Consider the following 5,486-nt stretch of genomic DNA (forward strand, 5'->3'; position numbering starts at 1 on the left):
CTGAGAAGCCACCATGGGACTTGGGGTGGAGGACCCCTCCCCTGGGCCCTTCTGTCCTGCTGCCACCGTGGTGTGAGAACAGCCCCGCAGACCCTCCTAACTGCCTGCCCTAGACAGCAGGCCCGGGGATGATGGAGTCCTCCTCGGAGGGTTTTAGGGGGTGGCATGTCCTTACTGGCTCTGGACCACTCAGACAACTTTTTTTTTTTTTTTTTTTGGCCACACCGGAGACATGTGAAATTCCCAGGCCAGGAATCGAACCCACACCACAGCAGCAACCTATGCCACTTCAGTGATGACACCAGACCCTTCACCTACTGCAGCACAAGGGGACTCTAAGGCAACATCTTCCTTGGCCCGGTGGCAGAAGCGATGCCCCCCCACACCAGGTGATAGTGGCAGGTGGAGGTCCTGCCAACCCCCCTCCCACTTCCTTGCCAGACCCTGTATTAAGGTCAGGGCTACAGGTGCAGCCTCTGGGAACCTCCCAATCTGGTGCAGGAGACCAACTGTGGTTCACTGGGGGTGGGGGGTGGGGGTGTCAGAGAAGCCTTCAAGAGTTAGGGGTGCAGGAGTTCCCGCTGTGGCACAGTGGATTGGTGATGTCTCTAGTGCTAGGACACAGGTTCAATCCCTGGCCCTGGCGCAGTGGGTTAGAGGATCTGCTGTTGCCATAGCTGTGGTGTAAGTTGCAACAGTGGCTTGGATCTGATCCCTGGCCCAGGAACTCCATGTGCCATGAGGTGGCCAAAAAAAAAAAAAAAGAGTTTGGGGTGTAAGAGCTGAACCTTGAGGTTCAAACAGGACCTTTCACAGGTGATATTAGAGAGGTGGAGAAACCGCGACCCAGAGCCAAGTAGGGCCTCTGCAGAGTTCTCCGGCCTGGGTGTTCCTTCCCTCTGTGCCTTCTGACCCTGCTCCTGCCTGGCTAACACAGGGCCAAGCTTGAGCTCAGACTGAGAGGAAGAACACGGGTTTCATTTCATTAGCCTCCCAGCAGGCTGGCAGTGCCTGGTTCCTCGAAGCCACCCACTGGGAGGATGCCCGTCCCTGCTCAGTCCTTCAGACCAGCTCCAGGTGCAGGCAGGGCCCGGGGCTCTACTGGCTGCCTGCTGAGGGCGGCCTTTGGAATCTCCCCCCGACTTGGGCGTCGCTGAGGACCACAGGCAACCCTAAGATTACACAGGCCCTGAGCACTGTGTTTTAGGGTCTGCAAGTTGATGGATGCCTCTGCCTGGGCAGCCCTGACCCCCACATACCAAGAGCCTGCTCAGCACCAGACTGTTCCCACTAAAGGGAGCTCAGCTGTGGCCCAGGAACCCACAAACTAATGCCGCTCGGAAGCTCAGATTAGAAAACCCCCAGGAAGTGCAGCCAAGGTCGTATGCCCCGCCACCCTGCTCTGACAGCAGAAACAGAAGCAAAACTCACAGGCCACATCAGCCACAGTGTGACAGTCACAACAGTGAAAACGCATCAGCTGCAGCTGGGGACACACCGCATACCGTGAATGGATCAGCAGTGACACCGAGTGGAGAAAATCTCAGTCCGACGCGCTTAGTTCAAAAGCAAGTAAACTGAACGTGTGGGCTTCCTTACACATGTGACAGACAGCTTTTCAGGAGTTGCGGAGGGCAGGGGACAGCACAGTCACACCACCGTCATGCACCAAGATTCAAAGTGATCCACATCCATCCACCGCAGAGCCATTTTTTTTTGTTGGTTTTTTTGGCTGCACCCATGGCATGTGGAAATTCTGGGCCAGGGATTGAATCCACGCCGCAGTTGCAGCAATGCTGGATCCTTAACCCTCTGTGCCACCCAGGAACTTCCAGACGAGCCATATTTTTTAAAGGAAAAGAAAACACAGGGGAGCATTTTTTGACACACAAAAAACACAAGCCCTAAGAACACTTGCCTACATCAAAAAGTGAAAGGAGGAGTTTCCTCTGTGGCACAGGGGGAATCGATGGCAGCTTGGCAGCGCCAGGTCACAGGTTCAAACCCCAGCCTGGCACAGTGGGTTAAGGATCTGGCATCACCGCACCTGCAGTTTAGGTCGAGAACTGCAGCCCATATCTGATCCCTGGCCCAGGAATTCCATGTGCTGTGGGTCGGCCAAAAAAAAAAACTAGGAAAAAAAAAATTCCCAGTGACTTACCTGGGTAAGGACCTGGTATTTTCACTGCTGTGTCTCAGGTACAGTCCCTGGTTCAGGAATATGCTGAGGGTGCGGCCAAGGAAAATTATGTTCCGCTTTACTGGAAATCGAGGAAATGCAAAATAAAACCACAGGTAATGCCATTTCAGACCAGACAGGCAAGTAAGATTAAGAGATGAAACCAGAAAAGCAGTGAATCTGGTTTGCATCTTACACGTTGCTGGAGGGACGGCAAGTTGATAAAAGCCACGTTAGAGAGCAATTTGGCAGATGTTGAGAAAATTGAAAATGCATATATATAGCCTGTGACTCCCAAATTCCATTTCTAAGGATCTGCCTTAGAGAAACTTATGCATGTGCACAAGGAGAGAGTTACAATGGCAGCTTGATAACAGAAAATTAAGAAAAAACCCAAGGTCCATCAGTAGAAAATAAATTATGGCACATGCATGCAGTGAGATCATATGTAGCAGTTAAAAATTAATGGAGTTCCCAGCAGAAATGAATCTGACTAGGAACCATGAGGTTGCAGTTTCAATCCCTGGCCTCAATCAGTGCCATGAGCTGTGGTGTAGGTCGCAGACGTGGCTCAGATCTGGCGTTGCTGTGGCTCTGGCATAAGCTGGCAGCTATAGCTCCAATTCCACCCCTAGCCTGAGAACCTCCATATGTCGTGGGTGCGGCCCTCAAAAGACAATAAACAAAAAAAAATTAATAAACCAGATGCAAAAGCTGCTGTATCCATTGTTTAAGTTCTTCAAAATTTTGCTGAGTGAAAGAAGCAAGTTTACAAAATAATATGCACTGTTTGATACACTGTTTAAAAAAGTTAATGCCGGAGTTTCCATCATGGTGCAGTGGTTAAAGAATCCAACTAGGAACCATGAGGTTGTGGGTTTGATCCCTGGCCTTGCTCAGTGGGTTAAGGATCCGGCGTTGCCTTGAGTTGTGGTGTAGGTTGCAGATGAGGCTCGGATCCCGAGTTGCTGTGGCTGTGGTGTAGGCTGGTGGCTACAGCTCCACTTAGACCCCTAGTCTGGGAACCTCCATATGCCGTGGGAGTGGCCGGAGAAATTGCAAAAAGACAAAAAAAAATAAATAAATAAAAATAAAAAATAAAATTAATGCCCTGCATTGTAAAAGTATACTATTTCATGAAAGTGGTTTCCTCTCGGCAGAGAGGGAGGAGAGAATGTGACAGTGTGTGCCCCTTATTACCAGCATCTGGGGCAGGTCACTCTCCTGCCTGTGTCCCATTCTGCTGTTGTGGAGTATTTATAGAATGGGATGCTATGTAAAAATGAAAAAATGAACAAATTTTTTCTTGGTCTTTTTAGGGCCACATTCACGGCATATGAAGGTTCCCGGGCTAGGGGTCGAATCGGAGCTACAGCTGCCAGCCTACGCCACAGCCACAGCAACACCAGATCCCAAACGAGTCTGCGACCTACACCACAGCTCACAGCAATGCTGGATCCCTAACCCACTGAGTGAGGCCAGGGATCAAACCTGTAATCTCATGGTTCCTAGTCGGATTCGTTTCCGCTGCACCAAAACAGGAACTCCGAAAATGAGCAAATTTAAAAAATATGTATCACTTGGAGTTCCTGCTGTGGCTCAGTGGGTTAAGAACCCAACTAGCAACCATGAGGATGTGGGTTCGCCTCACTCAGTGGGTTAAGGATCCAGCTGCAGCTCCAATTTGACCCCTAGCCTGGGAACTTCCATGTGCTATAGGTTCAGCCCTAAAGAGAAAAAGGAAAATGCATCACAGGCGAATCTCACAACATTGATTATGGAAAAAAAAACGACAGAACAGAATACACACTGTGTAATTCTGTCAATAGAATCTGCTGAGTGAAATAAAGCACATGCAGAAGATTGCGTGTGTGTGCTGTAACACTTTCTTGTTTAAAAAAAAAAAAACAACTGAGTAATGAAAGCTGCGTTTCCATCCCAAGTATCTGAAATATCAAAAGATCTGAAAAATCATAGGGAACATAAATGTTTGCTATGGTCTAGATGAACTATTTAATTTTTTTTTTTTTTGTCTTTTCGCTATTTCTTGGGCCGCACCCACGGCATATGGAGGTTCCCAGGCTAGGGGTCTAATCAGAGCTGTAGCCACCGGCCTACACCAGAGCCACAGCAACGCGGGATCTGAGCCGCGTCTGCAACCTACGCCACAGCTCACGGCAACACCGGATCGTTAACCCACTGAGCAAGGGCAGGGAGCGAACCCGCAACCTCATGGTTCCTAGTTGGAGTCGTTAACCACTGCGCCACGACGGGAACTAACTCCCTATTTATTTATTTTTTTAAATTTATTTTTATTTTATTTTATTTTATTTTTTTGTCTTTTGTCTTTTTGTTGTTGTTGTTGCTATTTCTTGGGCCGCTCCCGCGGCATATGGAGGTTCCCAGGCCAGGGGTCGAATCGGAGCTGTAGCCACCGGCCTACACCAGAGCCACAGCAACGCGGGATCCAAGCCGCGTCTGCAACCTACACCACAGCTCACGGCAACGCCGGATCGCCAACCCACTGAGCAAGGGCAGGGACCGAACCCGCAACCTCATGGTTCCCAGTCGGATTCGTTAACCACTGCGCCACGACGGGAACTCCTAACTCCCTATTTAATTTTTTAAAAAGTGCACATGCCCCCAGGAAGATAAGTAGTTAGGTATTCTTTGCAACACTGTAATAACAAAAGATCGAGAGTTCCTGCTGTGGCACAGTGGGTTAAAAACAGGACTTTAGCGACTCCAGTTGCTGCAGAGGTGTGTGTTTGATCCCCAGCTTGGCACAGTGGGTTAAAGGATCTGGCATTGCTGCAGCTGTGGTATAGGTTGCAGCTGCAGCTCAGATTCAATCCCTGGCCCCAGGAACTTTCATATGCTGCAAGTGCGGCCATGGGAGAAAAAAAAAAAAGATAAATTTATACAATGGAATACGAGTTAAAATGAATAACTGAGAAGAATCAACTTGCATAGTTCCCAATAATCTGATGGTGAGTGAAAAAAAAAAAAACTAGTTTGCACGTATAGTGTTTCAACAACATATGGAAATGTCTTGTAAGCACTAACACGGCAGAGTTAACTGGCTTAACTTTTCCTCAACCCCACAGCATCCCTAAGAACTAGTTACTGATATGTTTTTTTTCAGAGAGTAGAAACTGAGGTTCGGTGAAGTGCAGCCCTGCCAAGGGGCCCCCAGCCTGGAGGAAGCCCAGGTCTCAGACCCACTGGCCGGCCTGGGGCTCCTCCCTGCTGGGCTGGCCCCAGACTTGGGTCTCAGGCCTGGGCCAGGACTCTGAGCAGGAGGCCC

Source organism: Phacochoerus africanus, chromosome 7, assembly GCF_016906955.1.
Source record: "Phacochoerus africanus isolate WHEZ1 chromosome 7, ROS_Pafr_v1, whole genome shotgun sequence".
Classification (NCBI taxonomy): Eukaryota; Metazoa; Chordata; class Mammalia; order Artiodactyla; family Suidae; genus Phacochoerus; species Phacochoerus africanus.